General features: G+C 42.6%; 1 protein-coding gene across 1 annotated transcript in view; it reads right to left on the minus strand.

Moving 5' to 3' along the window:
- The window catches only part of LOC126187871 (uncharacterized), a 332017-nt gene extending 309798 nt beyond the window's left edge, over window positions 1-22219 (minus strand). Inside the window, exon 1 of the mRNA XM_049929201.1 lies at window positions 22063-22219. The gene's annotated coding sequence lies outside the window, so the exon portion shown is untranslated. The remainder of the gene's footprint in view (window positions 1-22062) is intronic.
- Window positions 22220-22432: the final 213 nt, after the last annotated feature.

Below are 22432 nucleotides of genomic sequence, written 5' to 3' on the forward strand. Positions count from 1 at the left end.
AATTGTAAATTGCACTTGTTTCAAAGAAAATGCCTTTTTCGTTTGCTGCACATCGAAATTTTAATTTTTATTTATGCACCCAGACGCGTTTCGCCTTTTTTACAAGGCATCTTCAGTGGGTATCCTGAAATATTACATGATTTGTCCATTTTTACACATAGGTTATGGTTTCACACCTAGGTTATAGATTTAAAAACACTTCCTTAACGTTTTTTTATGAAATGGAAAGGTACTTACAGGTAACTTCTAATTCATTGCATCCAAGCAAACTGTTTTTTCTCATCTGGCAAGCAGGTGGACACCTTACAGTCACTGTTTGCGTTACACATCACTGTAACTGCCATTTCTTAATACAGAATTTCATTTGTTTTTCTAAGTGTTACCAACATTCACAGTTTTCTGCATTCAACTGTTTTGTGTATGTGTGCGTGTGTGTGTGTGTGTGTGTGTGTGTGTGTGTGTGTGTAGTGTGTGTGTGTGTATTAGAGAGGGAGAGAGATTTCTTTTTTTTTAATAAAATAAAAATACAAATAAAATAAAAATTATTTTTTTATTCTTAAAAATAACAATAGTAAGAATAATAATAATAATTATTATTATATTTTCCTGTATATACTTATGAGAGGAATCAGATGTGTAATCATTTGTTGGGATTTATGTCTGTTATACGATCAATCAGTGTAAACAGTGAGTTAGTCGTATTTACTTGGTCATTTAGTAGTTGTTTCTTCTCAGCCTTTGTTTTGTATATATGATAATTTTCCTGTAATGTTAGGAGATGTCCGTCATTATTTATTCTAATTATTTTCATATCTTTTGTCTTTAGTAGGTTTGTGGTTATTTTCTCTCAAATGTTCTGCAAAAGTTGAGTGGCTCGTTCCATATTTCCATGCTCTGATATGTTCTTTGTACCAGGTGTCAAATGTTCTGCTGGTTTGTCCTATGTACCTTCCATCATATGTGTTGTACTGTAGTTGGTAAATTCCTGCTTTTTGGTAGATATCTGTGTTTTTGTTATTTTTGGTATGTGCCTTTGGATTGAATTGTTTGTTTTGAATCCTATGTTTATCCCTTGTCTTTTAAAAATGTTTGTTGTTTTATGTGTGAGTGTTAAAAAATTGTGTTTGCTTTAGTCTACGTTCGCACATTTATTTTCCCAAATGATTAGCGGGTACTGTACCAAACACCATTATCAAAACAGCATAAGATCAGAAACATAACAGTGGACAATTAAAATAGTCTTTAGGAACATTCGAAGAGTGGAAGCGGGAAACGTTTCAAGTACCAGAGCTGAAATTAGTTAAGAAAATCAAGAAGCAATGTATCTTTCATTTGCATTCGAAAAACTGAGAAGGTAAGTTGATACCGTAGAATTACATTGCCCACTTCATTACAGCAAAAAATTAACAGACAAATTAGAAAATAAATAATATATACAACGTCCTAAGTGCAATATCAGGAAAATGATAGATTCTAAGTGCCAATTAAGAAGTTTTTGTTCCACGTGTCATTAATACAGAGGCAATGTGTTTTATCTGTTATAATACAAGTACAGAAATACAGCAGTAACATTTTAGTAGAGCTGTAGTCAGCAAAAACCATTTCTCAATGCTTTTATTTTTTATTTCTTTGCAAGAGAATAACAAAATTAAACTCACGAATAATACGTCTCAGTACCGACTTCTGTTTCTTATACAACTCTGTTCTTGCTATGATATGTTGCGAAGTTTACTGCAAAACTTCCTGTGTTGTCGAGGAAGAAATGGCAACATCGTGACCAGGTCTTTCTGTTTTGCAACCGTTAAACACGGCTGGTCTTTCAGATGAAACACGGCATGGCAAACGTCTACCACCGTTTTTCCTCTTTTGAAAACATTTTTCCATTCTTCTGTTTCAGAATATTTGAGAGAGATGAGTATGAGACACTTTGATGAAACTGCATTTGGAGATCTTACACGCCTGCGTTTAAAGTAATGTTCCAACAGCAACTTTAAAAACAGATAAGTCAGTTGTATGGATTGGAATTAAACGACTGGGTTTATAACTTTAGCTGACTCAAAAGACTTGTGTAAATCTTGGGGAACAAAGGCCTCGCTTACCTTCCTTCTTCGCTTCTCTACAACCGTAAAATCTCTGTCGCAACTCAAAAAGCTGCGCCCATTCACCAAAAACTTGAGTGTTGTTTTTTCAGACTATCCCAGGCCAAATGGAGGTGGCTTTGATGCACAGCACTTTAAGGAACTCGCATCTTCTGGTAATGAATGTATGAAACACTTCCTTCATGATTTGGCACAGAACATAAAAAAAACAGCCACTATCACTGGAAACGAGTTTATGAAAAAAATTCACATAGAACGTTTTCCATTTCTACTCTTCATTCATGAAATATTTTTCTGTGCAATCGTTGAAGTATAGTGCGAAGTGCAACCATAAAATATAGATAGCCCCTTCCCCCTGGCATGCAGTCGCCAAATTCGCTTACCCACGTAAGTAAAAAAAAGTCTGTGCTATGCGTTCATCATTTCCTTCTTACATTCCATGTGTTACGCAATGCCTTAATATTTTCGTATATCTTTTTTAGTATTACTGTATCAAAATAACTCCGTATACTTCTCGCGGCAGTTTGTATCTTGTTAACACATAGTATTACTTTGTAATATATTGTCACCTACTTCCGTAATCGAGTTTGGCGAATGCGCACCAGGGATATGGGGCCTCACGTATTTTAATTTTGCTGTTCGTACCATATATTAGCTATCACGCAGAAAAATGTTTTGTAAATAATCCTAAACAATATTTTAATCGTGCACTGTTTCGTTTCTGATCGTAGATCACTGATAATAGTACTTGGTATCGAACCCAGTACTTATTTAACTAAATAATAGTGCTGCTGTAGACTAAAGAAAACAAATTTTTCTGTTAGTATTAATAGACATGAGTTTTAGAAACCGTCATAGTCATCTTAGAGTGTTAAAATTATTATTTTTTTTAAATCTAACATAGCAGTTTCGGTCTTTAGCGTTTCTCTCGCGGAACACAACGAAAATCTCGTGTTTTAGTGCATGTCAGAATGTGAAACTGTCAGACATGTAGGCCTATACATGTCATGAAAGTTTTGCTGTGTTCCACTCGAGAATGGCTAAAGGCCGAAACTGCAATAGTGGATTTTAAAAATTAATAATTTCAGTAGTCGAAGGTGACCATGGCGTCATTTAAAAAGTTTTATTCGACTGCAAACACCACCCAAGAACAACGACTTAATGTTTGTGGTGAAGAATCACTGATCAGTTGATAAGAAACTTTATTTATTGTAAGTTATTATAACCTAAAACATTACCTTAAAAATTCTATCATGTAAATTGCAACAGTTACTACTAGTGAAGATTGTAGAAGGTATCTTCTAATAGCTAAGTTCCATTCTGTAGGGCCTTTCATAAGAAGACTATTAATAGGCAACTGTCCTGTCCAATGTCAATTGAATCTACACTAGTAGAGCAGACTGGGATTACAAGTGTAGTCAAACGAATACAAAACTACTACGTATTGTTTCCAGATATGAACTGTGGTTGTTGTTCAGTGATAGTGGTTTTAACCATTCAGCGTCGGTATAGACACAGGGGGATAAAAAAAACTAAAATTAGAAATGCACTGTGATAGACAACAGCCGTTGGCACCATTGCGTAACAGAAACCATGAGCGATACACTATTAGCCATTGGGTAATAATGACGCGTTGTAACGTAAAGTACAACGCTTTTCCCAACAAGAAGAAATATACAAAAACAACGACTGCTTGCTTGAAAGTTGAACAGAGAGAGTTTCTACGTTTGTAATGCTTGGGTGCCTTTAAGTTACGCAATACAGACGCAGACTGGAGACCTACAGAAAAACTAGCAAAGCCTATACTTCACACAATATCGAGTATTAAACAACGCGTCAATCTTTGTCATCCATCCCTTTAGAATCTTTTAACGTATTCAGAGTCAAACTTAATGAGATTCACTATGTGATGAAAAGTATCAAGACACCTTCAAATACATACTTTTTCATATTAGGTGCATTGTGTTACCACCTACTGTCAGGTACCCCATACCAGCGACCTCAGTAGTCATTAGACATCATGAGAGAGTAGAATGGGGCGCACGGACTTCGAATGTGGTCAGGTGATTGGGTGTCACTTGTGTTATATGTCTATACGCGAGATTTCCACACTCCTAAAAATCCCCAGGTCCACTTTTTCCGATGTGATAGTGAAGTGGAAACGTGAAGGGACACGTACAGCATAAAAGTGTACAGGCCGACCTCGTCTGTTGACTGACATAAACCGCCGACAGTTGAAGAGGGTCATAATGTGTATAGGCAGACATCACACAGTAATTCCAAACTGCATCAGGATCCACTGCAAGTACTATGACTGTTAGCCGGGAGGTGAGGAAAGTTGAATTTCATAGTCGAGCGGCTGCTCATAAGCCACAGATCATGCCGGTAAATGCTAAACGACGCCTCGCTTGGTGTAAGCAGCGTAAACATTGGACGATTGAACAGCGGAAAAAAGTTGTGTGGAGTGACGAATTACGGTGCACAATGTGGCGATCGGATGGCAGGGTGTGGGTATGGCGAATACCTGTTGAACGTCATCTGCCAGTAGTGCCAATAGTAAAATTAGGAAACGGTGATGTTATGACGTGGTCGTGTCTTTCATGAAGGGGGCTTGCACCCCTTGTTGTTTTGCGTCGCACTATAACAGCACACATTGATGTTTTGTTCATAATGCGCGGCCTATAGCGGAGTAGTTACACGATAATAACATCCCTGTAATGGACTGGCCTGTACAGAGTCCTGACCTGAACCCTACAGAGCATCTTTGGGACGTTTGGAACGCCGACTTCGTGCCAGGTCTCACCGACCGAGGTAGATTCCTCTTCTCAGTGCAGCACCCCTAAAGAATGGATTTCCATTCCCCAAGAAACCTTCTAGCACCTGACTGAACGAATGCCTGCGAGAATAGAAGCTATCATCAAGGCTAAGGGTGGGCCAACGCCATACTGAATTCCAGCATTAGCGATGGAGGGCGCCACGAACTTGTAAGTCATTTTCAGCCAGGTGCCCCGTTACTTTTGACCATATAATGTACCTCGAACAAAATGACATCTACCACGCCAACCAGCATGGATTCCGAAGACATCTTTCACGCGAAAGCCACACGCGCTCTTCTTGCATGACACCCTGGTAGCCATGGATTAATCCAGTCAGATACATGCCGTATTTCTTGACTTCCAAAAAGCATTTGACCCAATACTACACCAACGCTTGTTAATGAAACTAATACTGTATGGGATATCAAAAGAAATTTGTTACTGCTTGAGGATTTCATGGTAGGGAGGACGCAGCATTTTATCTTGGATAGAGAGCCACTGACAGATGTAGGAGTAGCTTCAGGCTTGCCTCGGGGAAACGTGTTGGACCTCCGTTATGTTGAATATTAATGATATTACTGACAATGTTAATAGTGACCTCAGATTTAATGTTATTACTTACGGATCTGAGATAACGGTTGTTATGTTTTTTCAGTAATAATTGGTAGCATTGAACCGTAAATTTGTCCTACACACAGCTCAACAACGCCGTTCGAGGGACAGTACTCACATCATCAGTTTGCAAAACTTACCGTTTTAATCCCATGAGCTAAGTTTTACAACCTAAACATGAGAGCATTTTCTCTCGAAAAGCGTTGTTGAGTTGTGTATAGGACATAAATTAAGGTTGAATGCCATGAGTTGTCATCGTAGTAATCACAGACTTTTCGTAGATAATGTAGTTATCTATAATGAAACACTGCCTGACAGAAACCTACACAAATATTCAGTACGAACTTCAAGAGCTTTCAAAGTAGCGTAACGATTGGCAATTCGCTTTAAATATTCAGAAATGTGAAATTATACTCTTCACAAAAAAGAGGGGTCCTACGACTACACCATCAATGAGTCACAACTGGAATCAGTCAACTCAAATAAAAATCTACGTGTAAAAATTTGTAGGTATATGAAACGGAATTATCATACAGGCTCAGCCGCAGGTGGCAGGCTTAGGTTCACTGATAGGGTGCTGGGAAAATGCTGTCTACAGAGGAGACTGCTTGGAAGGCATTCGTGAGATCCATTCTAAAATATTGTTCAAGAGTATGGGACCCGTACCATATGGAACTAACAGGGGATATTGCACGGATACAAAGAAGGGCAGCACGTACAGCCATAGGTTTGTTTGACCCATGTGGAGGCGTCACGAGATGCTGAAAATCGTGAATGGCTAACGCTTGAAGATAGACACCCCAACTATCCAGCGTAAGCACGCTTAAAATGCTTCAAGAAGAAGCTGTAAGGAAGGAAATTAGTAATACATTTATCGCTCCCTAGTACCGCGAGGCAAGACTGGACATTACAGCGCACAACGATGCAAATAGGCAGTCATTCTTCACGCGCTCCATTCGCGGGTGGAAGGGGAAGATTCTCTAAGAAGTAGCACACTGGGAAATACCCTCTGACATGAACTTCTCAGTAGTTTCAGAACATAAATCTAGATGTAGATGATTGTTATTTGGTGTCAGTGTACTGAGATGTTGCAGCCTTTCCTGGTATCTACTTAGCATTATTTTATACAACTATCTAAAATGGATGATGATAGGGCGGTATGTTCGCAACTGAAAAAAATTGAAAAGTAGAAATTTCTTCCGATCCAATGGTCCGTACGAGGTGGCTCAGTGACAAGACATTGGACACGCGTTCAAGTCCCCGTTCCAGCCATCTAGATTTAGGTTTTCCGCGGTTTCCCTAAGTCGGTTCCTTTGAAAGGACACGGCCGATTTCCGTCTTAACCCTCCCGAATCGGATTTTGTGCTCTTTCTCTAATGACCCCATTGTTGGCGAGACATCAAACACTAACCTTCCTTCCTCCTTTCTAACAACTTCTTTGTTAGAAAAGGATTAATTTCCCAATTCTTCAGTTTTCAGTAACTTTAGGATACTCGACATCACACATTGGACAATAATCCACACAGCATTTCTGATCGTAGTGGGCATTCTATCCCACGTATTCTGAGATAAAAATGCTGCTGATGGCATATTTCTGATGCTTGACGCAAATTTGTCACTTTCACCGAACTTGTCCGTTCGCAATTTCTGAGTGCTGCAACTGTTTATTTACATGTTCCATTCTGTTACTATCGTTTCTTTAAACATAAATTATTCATGTAGCACCAAAATTGTATTAAAATAATGATTCACTCTGAATATTTTAATAATAATTATTCTGTAGACAATGCTTTAGTAGACGCGCTTCAAACCACAAAGAAACACTCTCATTAAATTTAGAGCTTACTTCAAACACAAAGTAAAAATAAACATCACCCTCTCCGTATAATTTTGTTTAATATTTCGTATTTAAAAATATCTATTACTCAAAAATTAATTCTTCATTGTAAGTTTCTCATATCTTCCAAAAATCTTGTACTTCAGTCAATTGAAGGTAAATAACATTACTACTGGTGTTCCAACTAATAAACCTTGCAACATTATTAATGTTTTTAAATGACAACATCGCCATTTGACAGGATTGATGTTTATCTAATTACGAACCAGGTTTCTGCCTTTTATGTCACTTTGAAGTGACTGAGTTTATGTCATTAACATATATTACAGGACACCACGCTCGAAATTGGGTGAAATTAAGAAAAATATTAGCTCCCCACGAAATGCCAATATTTTTATTAATTTTGACCAATTTGGAGCCTGATGTCCTGCAATATATGTTAATGACATAAACTCAATCAATGGAAAATGGCATAAAAGGGCGAAGCCTGGGTCGTAACTAAATAAACAAAATACAGTCGAAAGGCAGTGGGTTCATTTGAAAATTATTGTAAGACTGTTGCTCAGCAACATCAAAAACTGATTACTAATGTTGTTGTTATATAGTTTCGAGACAGATAAGACCAGTCGTGATTCATAAAAAATTAATTAAAAGTCTGGTTAATGTTCAAGTAAAAAGTTGGTATGTGCACAACAGAGGTCAAATCAGTTAAATGGATGTAAAACTGCCTTTATGTTAAAACCGTTTGAATTTACGTAAACCTGGCTTCGTGCACAACAGTATGAAAATATATTTATTGTTTTAAAAAGTACATTAATCATCAAAAAGAGTTAGATACTCAAATGCTTGAGAGTGGTAGTTTTGGGCCATATGCATTTACGATGTTAGTTGGTTCTTGGGCTCAGGATAAAAAAGACCTGTATGAGATGGATTTAAGGTGTTTCTGAATTTTGTGAATTTGTCAACATTGACAACACGGTTATATTACGCCACAATGAGCAAAACTATACAGAAATTAAAATTTAGATTAAATCGACAGCAATGGAACTAGTAGTTTACTTATGAATGGCGCTAAAAAGAAAAATCTCGAACCCTTTTACAGGAAAACATCACACCCTTCGAGAATAGTAGAAGATAAATACATTATTTTTTATTTTATTATTCAGACTCCTTTGTTTCATTCCGCGGGCTACTTACTATGAATGGCAGGAAACTGCAAACGTTGCAGTGTTTTTTTTTATGAGAGTGTATTTAAAGGCTGCTAAAATCCAAGATTATTCCTCAAATTTGTATTAAATACGAAACAATGGGCCTATTAAATATTTAAGATAGAATGTGCTCACTTCTTGATTCATATCAACCATGAATCGTATTTTCTCTTGCATGTCTTCACAGACGCACACTCCGCTTCAGAGTGAAAATCTCATTCTGGAAACATCCCCCAGGCTGTGGCTAAGCCATATCTCCGCATTTCAGGAGTGTTAGTTCTGCAAGGTTCGCAGGAGAGCTTCTCTTAAGTTTGGAAGGTAGGAGACGAGGTACTGGCAGAAGTAAATCTGTGAGGACAGGTCGTGAGTTGTGCTTGGGTAGCTCATATGGTAGAGCACTTGCCCGCGAAAGGCAAAGGTCCCGAGTTCGAGTCTCGGTCCGGCACACAGTTTTAATCTGCCAGAAAGTTTCATATCACTGCACACTCCGCTGCAGAGTGAAAACAAGAGCTCATTTCTCGCTCGGGAGAACTTGTATCAGATGCGTCCCGGGAAGGATTCGACGATGTACGCTCATGAGGCAAGACATTATGACCACCTGCTTACTAGCATGTTGGTCTACTTTTGGAACTCGCTATGACAACTTTTCTGTGTGGCATAGATTAGATAAGTCCTTGTTATGTTTCCGGAGGCATGTGGCACCATAAGTCAACGCATGGCTCATCAAATTCCCATTATTTGTAGGCCAGTGGTTTGTGGGCCGATAGCATCCGCAGGTAATTTCGATCGGGTTCAGATCACGTGAATTTGGTTACAAAGACATCAGCCTGAGTTCAGTATCATGCTCCTCAAACCACTGTAACACAATTCTGGCCTTGTGACGCAAGGAGTTATCCTGATGGAAGATATCATTGCCGTCGGGGAAGACAACAGGCACAAAGGGATGCAGGCTATCCACCATTACGTTCATGTATTCCATAGATGTCTTGGTGCCTTCGATTACTGCTTCAGGTCTCACTGAAGCCCGGGTGATTATCCTTCATAGCACAATACTTCTCCCGCGAGTCTACGTATCTGGCGGGGTGCATGTGTCGATCGGCCTTTCGCCCAGATGACGGCGTATTCGGGCACGACTATCGATCTGGTGCAAGAAGAAACGTGATTCATCTGACCAAGTAACATGTTTCGGTTGATCCACGATCCAACCTCGATGATCCCGTGCCCAATGCAATCGTAATTGACGATGTTGCTGGGGTAATACGGAAACACATAGGGTCGTCTACTCTGGAGCCCCATGTTCAATAATGTGCGCTGAACGCTGTGCTCCGAACCACATGTCTCTGAACCAGCATTGTACTCTCTCATCAGATCTGCCACAGATCGCCGCCTATCCTGCTTCACAGAGCGGGCAAGCTTCTGTGATGACGCATGTTTGTCCAACACTTAGTCACCTACTCGTGGATTCACTGTCATTCAATCGTTTCAATGGATGTCTACACCAGTAGCACGTGAACAGTCGAACAAAAAATGGTTCAAATGGCTCTGAGCACTATGCGACTTAACTTCTGAGGTCATCAGTCCCCTAGACTTAGAACTAATTAAACCTAACTAACCTAAGGACATCACACACATCCATGCCCGAGGCAGGATTCGAACCTGCGACCGTAGCGGTCGCTCGACTCCAGACTGTAGCGCCTAGAACCGCACGACCACTTCGGCCGGCAACAGTCGAACAGCTTCGCCATTTCCGAGATACTCTAGGTTTCAAATCATTCCACTGCAGAGAGAAAATTCGTTCTTAAGAACGAATTCTTTTAAGAAAGCGGCACAGAAGAGATTGCTTGGTACAATTATTCAATTATTATTACTCTGTGAAACAAGACGCAGAGAGTTCGACGAACATTAGCAGCCACGAGAAACGATAAGTTGCCCAGTATGGAGAAAAAATGGTTCAAATGGCTCTGAGCACTATGGGACTCAACATCTGAGGTCATAAGTCCCCTAGAACTTAGAACTACTTAAACCTAACTAACCTAAGGACAGCACACAACACCCAGCCATCACGAGGCAGAGAAAATCTCTGACCCCGCCGGGAATCGAACCCGGGAACCCGGGCGTGGGAAGCGAGAACGCTACCGCACGACCACGAGATGCAGGCCCAGTATGGAGACATCGGAAGGTTAACGAAGAAATAAAAATAATAGTGGGAGTAGAAAGATACGTGCTTGAAGATGTAGATGATCGTAGGCTCAAATAGTACGGCCTGGCACAAGACAGAGGAGGAGAGTAGAAGGTGGACGAGGAGGTGGAGGAAGAGGAAGAGGACAACGAGAAGAAGAAGAGGGAGAAGAAGAAGAAGAAGAAGAAGAAGAAGAAGAAGAAGGAGAATTCAAAGACAGGTTGGACAACATATATTGCCTGAAGGCATATATGTTTCAGATTCTTAGGCGGGCAGCTGTTCCATTGATAATACAGCGTTTCGCCACCACGAATGGCTGGCATTCTCAAATAATTATATCCGATTACTCATGGTGGACCAATCCATTGGTCTGCTAGAAGACCTGTGGTAAGAATTGGGAAAAGAGTATAAAGCTGTAACAAGCTGAAAAAACACTGATTAGTTACAAAGGGACTGAAGGGAGATGAGGGTTTAACGTTGCGTCGGTGATGAATTCGGTAGAAATGTAGAACAAATTCGGGATGAACGAGAATAGAGAAGGAATTCCAATGGGTAACTTTCGAAGGAACAATTCCAGTATTCATCTCTCAGATGATTTAGAGAAACTACGGAAACCGAAATATGGATAGTCGCGCCTCTCGGATCCGAGTGGAGTGTGTTAATCATTGCGACGTCTCACTCACTCTTACCAGTCCATGGAAACCTATTTTTCGCGGTGGCCGTGCGGTTCTAGATGCTTCAGTCCGGAACCGCGAGACTGCTACGGTCGCAGGTTCGAATCCTGCCTCGGGCATGGACGTGTGTGATGTTCTTGGGTTAGTTAGGTTTAAGTAGTTCTAAGTTCTAGGGGACTGATGACCTCAGATGTTAAGTCCCTTAGTGCTCAGAGCCATTTGAAGCATTTTTGAAACCTCTTTTGCGCCATCTTGATGCTGCTGGGCCCACAACAGATGACTCTGCTCATCGTGAGTTTGTTGTTTGTGTCTGTTGCTGCGCTTCCTCTCTTATCCCACACCCATCACCATCTAAGGACAGCAATCAAGAAAAACTCTCAGACCACAACCAGGTTAGTCGGTGTACCTAACGAACGGTCAGTGGTGCGGAGTGCAGATTCAAACCAGGTCTGGTTCACCTCCCTATCTCAAAGCTAGGGCTACATCAAAACAGTCATCAAAATTTCACATCTACATCTACATGAATACTCCGCAAATCACACTTAAGTGTCTGGAAGAGGGTTCATTGAAACACCTTCACATTAATTCTCTATTATTCCAATCTCGAACAACACGCCGAAATAACTAACATCAGTATCTTTCCGTATGAGCTCTGACTTCCCTTATTTTATTATGATGGTAATTTCTCCCTATGTAGGTCGGCATCAAAAAAATATTTTCGCATTCGGAGGAGAAAGTTGGCGATTGAAATTTCGTGATATGCGATAAACGTCTTTGTTTTGATGACGTCCATCCCAAATCCTGTATCATGTCAGTGACACTCTCTCCCCTATTTCGCTATAATACAAATCTTTCTGCTCTTCTTTGAACTTCCTCGATATACTCCGTAAAACCTATCTGGTAAGGATCCCACACCACGGACCAGTACTCCAAAAGAGGCCGGACAAGCGTGGTGTAGGCATTCTCTTTAGTAGATCTTCTGCCTCTTCTAAGTGTTCTGCTAGTAAAGCGCAATCTTTGGTTCGCCTTCCCCCCAAAATTTTCTGTGTATTCTTTCCAATTTAAGTTGTTCTTAATTGTGATTCCTAGCTATGTAGTTGAATTTACGGCATGTAGAGTAGACTGATTTATCGTATAGCCGAAGTTTATCGAATTCCTTTTAGCACTCATGTGGACGACCTCAGACTTTTCATCATTTAGGGTCAATTGCCAATTTCCGCACAGTATAGATATCTTATCTAAATCTTTTGAAATTGGTTTTGATTTGCTGATGACTTTACTACACGATAAACGACAGCACCATCTGCAAACAACCTAAAGCGGCTGCTCAGATTGCCTCCTAAATCATGTATTTGTTCGTCTTCTTTGGTGAAGAAAATCCGTAAGGCTATGTTTAATAACTCTGCTTTAGCAGCACTGTTATCAATAGTATGTCCATTGCTATCGCGCAAAGAAGGCAATGATTGTGTCTTGCCGCTAGCATACTTTACATACCACCAGAACCTCTTTCGATTTTCTGGCAGGTTTCGAGACAAAATTTCTTTGTGGACACTATTATAAGCATCTCGCATTGAAGTTTGTGCTAAGTTTCGAGCTTCTGTAAAAGATTGCCAGTCTTAGAGATTTTGCGTTCGTTTGAATTTGGCACGGTTTTTTCGTTGATTCTGCAACAGTGTTCTGACAAGTTTCGTGTACCTCTAGTTTTAGTCAAATGTTATTGTTGTACGAGGTGCATTCAAGTTCTAAGGCCTCCGATTTTTTTTCTCCGGACTGGAAAGAGATAGAAACATGCGCATTGTTTTAAATGAGGGCGCGTTCATTGTCAATACGTCCCAGAGATGGCAGCACCATACGGCAGATGGAATTTTACCGCCATCGGCGAGAATGAGAACTGTTTTAAATACTTAAAATGGCGACGTTTTCCTTACTTAAACAACGTGCAATCATTCGTTTTCCGAATTTGCGTGGTGTGAAACCAATTGAAATTCATCGACAGTTGAAGGAGACATGTGACGATGGAGTTATGGATGTGTCGAAAGTGTGTTCGTGGGTGCGACAACAAACCGAAACAACCTCGGGCTCGCACAAGCCCGTCTGACGACATGATCGAGAAAGTGAAGAGAATTGTTTTGGGGATCGCCTCCAGAGTTGGCATTTCTGTGGGTTCTGTGCACACAATCCTGCATGACGACCTGAAAATGCGAAAAGTGTCATCCATGTGGGTGCCACGAATGCTGACGGATGACCACACGGCTGCCCGTGTGGCATGTTGCCAAGCAATGTTGACGCTCAACGACAGCATGAATGGGACTTTCTTTTCGTCGGTTGTGACAATGGATGAGACGTGGATGTCATTTTTCAATCCAGAAACAAAGCGCCAGTCAGCTCAATGGAAGCACACAGATTCACCACCACCAAACAAATTTCGGGTAACCGCCAGTGCTGAAAAAATTATGGTGTCCATGTTCTGGGACAGCGAGGGCGTAATCCTTACCCATTGCGTTCCAAAGGGCACTACGGTAACAGGTGCATCCTACAAAAATATTTTGAAGAGCAAATTCCTTCCTGCACTGCAACAAAAACGTCCGGGAAGGGCTGCGCATGTGCTGTTTCACCGAGACAAAGCACCCGCACATCGATCTCACGTTACGCAACAGTTTCTTCGTGATAACAACTTTGAAGTGATTCCTCATGCTCCCTACTCACCTGACCTGGCTCCTAGTGACTTTTGGCTTTTTCCAACAATGAAAGACACTCTCCGTGGCCGCACATTCACCAGCCGTGCTGCTATTGCCTCAGCGATTTTCCAGTGGTCAAAACAGACTCCTAAAGAAGCCTTCGCCGCTGCCATGGAATCATGGCGTCAGCGTTGTGAAAAATGTGTACGTCTGCAGGGCGATTACGTCGAGAAGTAACGCCAGTTTCATCGATTTCGGGTGAGTAGTTAATTAGAAAAAAAATCGGAGGCCTTAGGAGTTGAATGCACCTCGTATAAGGACTGTGACAGATCTAGCAAATGCTTTGAAAAACGTCAGCTCCTTCCAGCTCCTAAATCATTTTCTGAATCATTTAATACAGTGTAAGTGTCTGAGGTAAGATACATCGGTCTCAAATTCAGTATAAAAGTGTCATCTGTGCAGGCTCGTCCAGCTGCACAGAACTAGCACAGCATATGGTCGTCCAGCGAAGGATATCCAGTCCAGTCAGCACCCCGAGTTGTTAATGCTTTAGCGTATAATGTGGTTAGACTAGATTAGATTAATATTTGTTCCATAGATCATGAATACGACACTTCGTAATGATGTGGAACGCGTCAGGTTAATAAAAGGTGTCTATACAAGATATTACATTACACAAAATATTACATGACACTCAATTTTTTTTTTCTGTGGGGGTTGTGAAATTACCCACTTACTATATCCAAAAATTCATCTAATGAGTAGAAGGAGTTGCCATTAAGAAATTCTTTTAATTTCCTTTTAAATGCTAAATGGCTATCTGTCAGACTTTTGATGCTATTAGGTAAGTGACCAAAGACTTTTGTGGCAGCATAATTTACCCCCTTCTGAGCCAAAGTTAGATTTAACCCTGAGTAGTGAAGATCATCCTTTCTCCTAGTGTTGTAGCCATGTACACTGCTATTACTTTTGAATTCGTTCGGATTGTTAATAACGAGCTGAATCCGGTCACAGCATCGTGAGGAATACTAACAGAAAACGTGTCCACGATGTACTCTTATAGTGCATGCCACTGTGGTTAGATGACAGACGTCCTTGCGCTTACCATAACGAACCTGTGATGGAAAGCGCTGCTATTGTTTTGAATGTTCTCTATCTCCCACAGTGTCAGCAGTACTCGTGAATCGTCAAACAAACATTGTGAGAGAATTATTCTTGAAATTCTGCCCGTGCTCAGCTGTCAGAAATCAGCCCTTCTGACAACTAGTTTAATGCGGTCGCTCCACTAAAAATTATTGAATATATTTGCGATTGCGAATGTGGACAACCGTCAGCCGTAAAATGGAATGACGACAACGAAAATTTGTTCCGGACAGGTACTCTAACCCGGATTTCCCGCTTATCGCAAGCGGTCGTCTTGACCATTTCGCTATCCGAGCACAACTGAAGCCTTACCCGAACTCCCACATATCGTCAACCATGTGCTCATACATTACAGGGTTATTACAAATGATTGAAGCGATTTCACAGCTCTACAATAACTTTATTATTTGAGATATTTTCACAATGCTTTGCACACACATACAAAAACTCAAAAAGTTTTTTTGGCATTCACAAATGTTCGATATGTGCCCCTTTAGTGATTCGGCAGACATCAAGCCGATAATCAAGTTCCTCCCACACTCGGCGCAGCATGTCCCAATCAATGAGTTCGAAAGCATCATTGATGCGAGCTCGCAGTTCTGGCACGTTTCTTGGTAGATGAGGTTTAAACACTGAATCATTCACATAACCCCACAGAAAGAAATCGCATGGGGTTAAGTCGGGAGAGCGTGGAGGCCATGACATGAATTGCTGGTCATGATCTCCACCACGACCGATCCATCGGTTTTCCAATCTCCTGTTTAAGAAATGCCGAACATCATGATGGAAGTGCGGTGGAACACCATCCTGTTGAAAGATGAAGTCGGCGCTGTCGATCTCCAGTTCTGGCATGAGCCAATTTTCCGCGGGCTACGCGTGAAACTTTCCCGCACGCGTTCAACCGTTTCTTCGCTCACTGCAGGCCGACCCGTTGATTTCCCCTAACAGAGGCATACCATCGCCGAATGGAGTTAGCAGTTGGTGGATATTTGTTGAACTTCGTCCTGAAGTGTCGTTGCACTGTTATGACTGACTGATGTAAGTGCATTTCAAGCACGACATACGCTTTCTCGGCTCCTGTCGCCATTTTGTCTCACTGCGCTCTCGAGCGCTCTGACGACAGAAACCTGAAGTGCGGCTTCAGCCGAACAAAACTTTATGAGTTTTTCTACGTATCTGCAGTGTGTCGTGACCAATGTCAATGAATGGAGCTACAGTGAATTTATGAAATCGCTTCAATCATTTGTAATAGCCCTGTATGTGTATTCCCCTATAGATGAGACATTTTACTTGTAAGTCGCTTGCCCGGCGTTGGCGGATGAACAAGATATTTATTTTTGGACATGCATGTTCAAAGAAACTTTACATCGTAATTCGAAATAACACGGGCACTGATGCAAGTCCAAATGAACTTTGCATCGTAATTCAGAATAACACAGGCGTTGCAATATTGTATTTATCCGCTGACACCGGGCAAGCAACTTTAAGTAAAATGTCTCGCTTGTACGGAAATATACGTAACGGTATGTCAGTACAGGTTGTAGACACATGGTTCAGGACATGTGGAAGTTTGAGTCGGATAGCCAAACGGTAAGGCGGCAGCTTTCGATAAGCGGGAAATCCGGGCACGAGTCCGGAACCGGCACAAATTTTCACTATCGTCACTCCATTATACAGCTGATGGTTGTTCATGTTCACAGTTGCGAATACATTTATTGTATTTCATAATGCTGTAGTCGCCACAATGCCTGTTCCTTTGGACATGCATGAATAGGACAGGCACTGGAACACCGCCACTAAAAATTGGTTAACAGGCATATTTAATGGTTGGACGGTTTTGCCAGTGATTCATCACTGGTCGTGTAATCCAATAACAGTTGGTATTTTCTCCTGTTAGTACCTAAAACGTTACATTTGTCTTTGTTGGCGGTTGCTGCACGACCGCCATTCTTCTCCAAGTCTTCCTTCATTAGTGAACATTTTCTGGCGTTACGACTCTCTTTATACAAGGACTTCATCCGTTAACAACTTCATTTGCGACGGTTGCATCTGCGACTGTATGTTTCCGTTACAGTACCAAAAGTAATTCTTAGGCATACATTGAGATTTTTATTTACAAGGCATGGCGCAATTTGGAGCCTTAGCTCAGTCTTCTGGTGAACTTTGGTTTTAATCGCACATTATTGCGAAGATTGTCATCAGAAGTTCACAGAGCTATCCACAGGCACAAAAGAAACCTTACAAAGTAAAGACAGTATATCGACTGTCCAATGTGGATACTGTTGATCAACGTCAGTGGAGGGTTGATCATAAGAACCTCCGGTGTTTTAGAAAACGGCTGATTAAAACTCTAAGACCAACAGAAAATAGGCACATACTCGACAAGCCAAAACTTTGTGATCACCTGCTTAATACACTACTGGCCATTAAAATTGTTACACCAAGAAGAAATGCAGATGATAAAGGGGTATTCATTGGACAAATACATTATACTCGAACTGACATGTTATTACATTTTCACGCAATTTGGGTGCATAGACCCTGAGAAATCAGTACCCGAACAACAACCTCTGGCCGTAATAACGGCCTTGATACGCCTGGGCATTGAGTCAAACAGAGCTTGGATGGCGTGTGCAGGTACAGCTGCCCATGCAGCTTCAAAACGATACCACAGTTCATCAAGAGTAGTGATTAGCGTATTGTGAGGAGCCAGTTGCTCGGCTACCATAGACCATACGTTTATAATTGGTGAGAGATCTGGAGAATGTGCTGACCCGGGCAGCGGTCGAACCTTTTTCTGTATCCAGAAAGCCCCGTACAGGACCTGCAACATGCGGTCGTGGACTATCCTGCTGAAACGTAGGGTTTCGGAGGGATCGAATGAAGGGTAGAGCCAGTATGGCCATGACGAATACAAGCTTCCAATATGCGTTCACCGCGATGTCGCCAAACACGGATGCGACCATCATGATGCTGTAAACGGAACCTGGATTCATCCGACAAAATGACGTTTGGCTATTCGTGCACCCAGGTTCGTCGTTGAGTACACCATCGCAGGCACTCCTGTCTGTGATGCAGCGTCAAGGGTAACCGCAGCCATGGTCTCCGAGCTGATAGTCCATGCTGCTGCAAACGTCGTCGAAATGTTCGTGCAGATGGTTGTTGTCTTGACTCAGGGATCGAGACGTGGCTGCACGATCCGATACAGCCATGCGGATAAGATGCCTGTCATGTCGGCTGCTAGTGATACGTGGCCGTTGGGATCCAGCACGGCGTTCCGTATTGCCCTCCTGAACCCACCGATTCCATACTCTGCTAACAGTCATTGGACCTCGACCAACGCGAGCAGCAATGTCGCGATACGATAAACCGCATTCGCGATAGGCTACAATCCGACCTTTATAAAAGTCGGAAACGTGATGGTACGCATTTCTCCTCCTTACACGAGGCATCACAACAACGTTTCACCAGGCAACGCCGGTCAACTGCTGTTTGTGTATGAGAAATCGGTTGGAAACTTTCCTCATGTAATACCGTTGTAGGTGTCGCCACCGGCGCCAACCTTGTGTGAATGCTCTGAAAAGCTAATCATTTGCATATCAAAGCATCTTCTTCCTGTCGGTTAAATTTCGCGTCTGTAGCACGTCATCTTCGTGGTGTAGCAATTTTAATGGCCAGTAGTGTAATTCTGTCAGAGACAGCAAAGGACTTGGAAGAGTTGCTGAACGGAATGGACAGGGTCTTGAAAGGAGGATATAAGGAGAACATCAACAAATTCAAAATGAGGATAAGGGAATGCCGGCGAATTAAATCAGGTGATGCTGAGGGAATTAGTTTAGGAAATGAGACATTTAAAGTAGTAAATGCGGTTTGCTATTTCGGAAGGAAAATACGTGATTGTTGTCGAAGTAGGGAGGATGTAAAATGTAGACTGTCAATGGCAAGAAAAGCGTTTCTGAAGAAGAGAAATTTGCTAACATCGAGTATAGATTTAAGTGTCAGGAAGTCCTTTGTGAAAGTATTTGGATGGAGAGTAGCCATGTATGGATGTGAAACATGAACGTAAACAGTCTAGACAAGAAGAGAATAGAAGCTTTTGAAATGTGGTGCTACAGAAGAACGCTGAAGAATAGGTGGGTAAATCACGTAACTAATGAGGAGGATTAACAGAATTGGGGAGAAGAGGAATTTGTGGCACAACTTGACTAGAAGAAGGAATTGGTTGGAAGACACAGTCTGATGCATCAAGGGATCACCAATTTAGTACTCGTGGGGAGCGTGAAGTGCAAAAATCGTAGAGGGAGCCCAAGAGATGAATACAGTAAGCAGATTCAGAGGGATGTACATTGCAGTAGTTACTCGGAGATGAAGAGGCTTGAACAGAAAGGAGTAGCATGGAAAGCTGCATCAAACCAGCCTTTGGACTGAAGACCAGAACAACAACAGTACTGTCACAAATCAGGAACGGCAAAAATTTGGCTCTGGTATCATTAGTTTTAGATTACTTTTATGTGTTACTCCATGACAGTTTCATCCCACCCCTAAGGCTGTCAGGAGTGTACATTTCCCTCAACAACATACTTTTCCAAGTACTAAGTTTATATTTGCCTACTAAGCTTGTGGAAATTTGCATTCCTGAAATGGGATGGCGGGCCCAGACTCCCGACCTTAACCCAAAGGAACACCTTTGGGATGTTCGACTTCGCTCCACACCCTATTGGCCATCATTACCTTCTCTGGTTTCGGCTCCTGAGGAAGAATGGGCTGTCATTCGTCCACAGGCATTCGTACAACTCAGTGAAACCGAGCGAGATGGCGCAGTGGTTAGCACACTGGACTCTCATACGGGAGGACGACGGTTCAAACCCGCATCCGGTAATCCAGATTTAGATTTTTCTTGATTTCCCTAAATCGCTTCAGGCAAATGCCGGGATGGTTCCATTGAAAGGGCACAGCCGATTTCCTTCCCCACCCTCCCCTAATCTAATGGGATCGGTGACTTCGCTGTTTGGCCCCTCACCCAAATCCATCAACCAACCAACTCAGTGAAAGTGTCCGCAACGGAGTTCAGGCTGTCATAAAAGCAAAAGGTGGACTCACCCCATATTAATGAGCACTAATAGGCGTCCGGATACTTTTGATCAGATGGTGTAAGTAGGCATGAGACGATATTAATTTGCCTTGGTTCGGGGAACAGAATGTAAGCAGAATGTATGTACGGAAAGACACTGTTAAGTGCCTTTGTTCGCACATAATCAGTACCTAAACAGAATATAAATACAGATGAGACTTTAATTGTCCGCCCCCATTAGCTGAGTGGTCAGCGCGACAGAATGTCAACCCTAAGGGCCCGGGTTCGATTCCCGGCTGGGTCGGAGATTTTCTCCGCTCAGGGACTGGGTGTTGTGTTGTCCTAATGATCATCATTTCATCTTCATCGACGCGCCAGTCGCCGAAGTGGCGTCAAATCGAAAGATTTGCACCCGGCGAACGGTCTACCCGACGGGAGGCCCTACCCACACGACATTAAATTAACTTTCTTAATTGCCTTCTTTCGCATATACTGAGAACCGACATCTACGTCCATACTCTGCAAGCCACCTGACGGTGTGTGGCGGAGGGTACCTTGAGTACCTATATCGGTTCTCCCTTCTATTCCAGTCTCGTATTGTTCGTGGAAAGAAAGATCGTCGGTATGCCTGTGTGTGGGCTCTAATCCCTCTGATTTTATCCTCATGGTCTCTTCGCGAGATATACGTAGGAAGGAGCAATATACTGCTTGACTCCTCGGTGAAGGTATGTTCTCGTAACTTCAACAAAAGCCCGTACCGAGCTACTGAGCGTCTCTCCTGCAGAGTCTACCACTGGAGTTTGTCTATCATCTCCGTAACGCTTTCGCGATTACTAAATGATCCTGTAACGAAGCGCGCTGCTCTCCGTTGGATCTTCTCTATCTCTTCTATCAACCCTGTCTGGTACGGTTCACACACTCCTGAGCAGTATTCAAGCAGTGGGCGAACAAGCGTACTGTAACCTACTTCCTTTGTTTTCGGATTGCATTTCCTTAGGATTCTTCCAATGAATCTCAGTCTGGCATCTGCTTTACCGACGATCAACTTTATATGATCATTCCATTTTAAATCACTCCTAATGCGTACTCCCAGATAATTTATGGAATTAACTGCTTCCAGTTGCTGACCTGCTATATTGTAGCTAAATGATAAGGGATCTTTCTTTCTGTGTATTCGCAGCACATTACACTTGTCTACATCGAGATTCAATTGCCATTCCCTGCACCATGCGTCAATTCGCTGCAGATCCTCCTGCATTTCAGCACAATTTTCCATTGTTACAACCTCTCGATATACCACAGCATCATCGGCAAAAAGCCTCAGTGAACTTCCGATGTCATCCACAAGGTCATTTATGTATATTGTGAATAGCAACGGTCCTACGACACTCCCCTGCGGCACAGCTGAAATCACTCTTACTTCGGAAGACTTCTCTCCATTGAGAATGACATTCTGCGTCCTGTTATCTAGGAACTCTTCAAACCAATCACACAATTGGTCTGATAGTCCGTATGCTCTTACTTTGTTCATTAAACGACTGTGGGGAACTGTATCGAACGCCTTGCGGAAGTCAAGAAACACGGCATCTACCTGGGATCCCGTGTCTATGGCCCTCTGAGCACAGAATGTAAGTACAGATGAGGCGCTGTTAATTGCCTCGGGTCATGACGTCGAGGACAGGGAGGTTTGCGGGGAGGGGGAGGAAGTGTGGGCGGTCCGGAAGCTCGGCCGCTCGCTCACTCACCTGTACCGTTGCTGCGTCGCTGCTGGGCCGGCGTCCGGGCACGACTAGCGCTCAGCGCTTAGCGGTAGTGGACGCGCGCAGCGGAGAAAGTGCAGAGCTTCCTGCAGACCTGCCGCCAAGGAGAGCCGGTAGGCGGTCGGCAGCCGGCGGTCGTCGGTCGGTGGTCGTGCGCAGCGCCGTGTCCTCCCTCCTCCTCTCCTCTCCGCGCCTGTCCCTTACTGCATAATCTGAGCCGCTCAGAAGCGATCAGCCGGATGAGCCGGCGCTGCAACTCGCGCGTCACCTGTTCCGCGCACGTGACGGCTTTGTGCAGGTGTCTGGACGTGCCGCGCTAATACGGCGTGTCTGGCGTGAGTAAACAAGTGGCCAC

The sequence above is a fragment of the Schistocerca cancellata genome, chromosome 5 (assembly GCF_023864275.1).
Source record: "Schistocerca cancellata isolate TAMUIC-IGC-003103 chromosome 5, iqSchCanc2.1, whole genome shotgun sequence".
In the NCBI taxonomy this organism is placed as follows: Eukaryota; Metazoa; Arthropoda; class Insecta; order Orthoptera; family Acrididae; genus Schistocerca; species Schistocerca cancellata.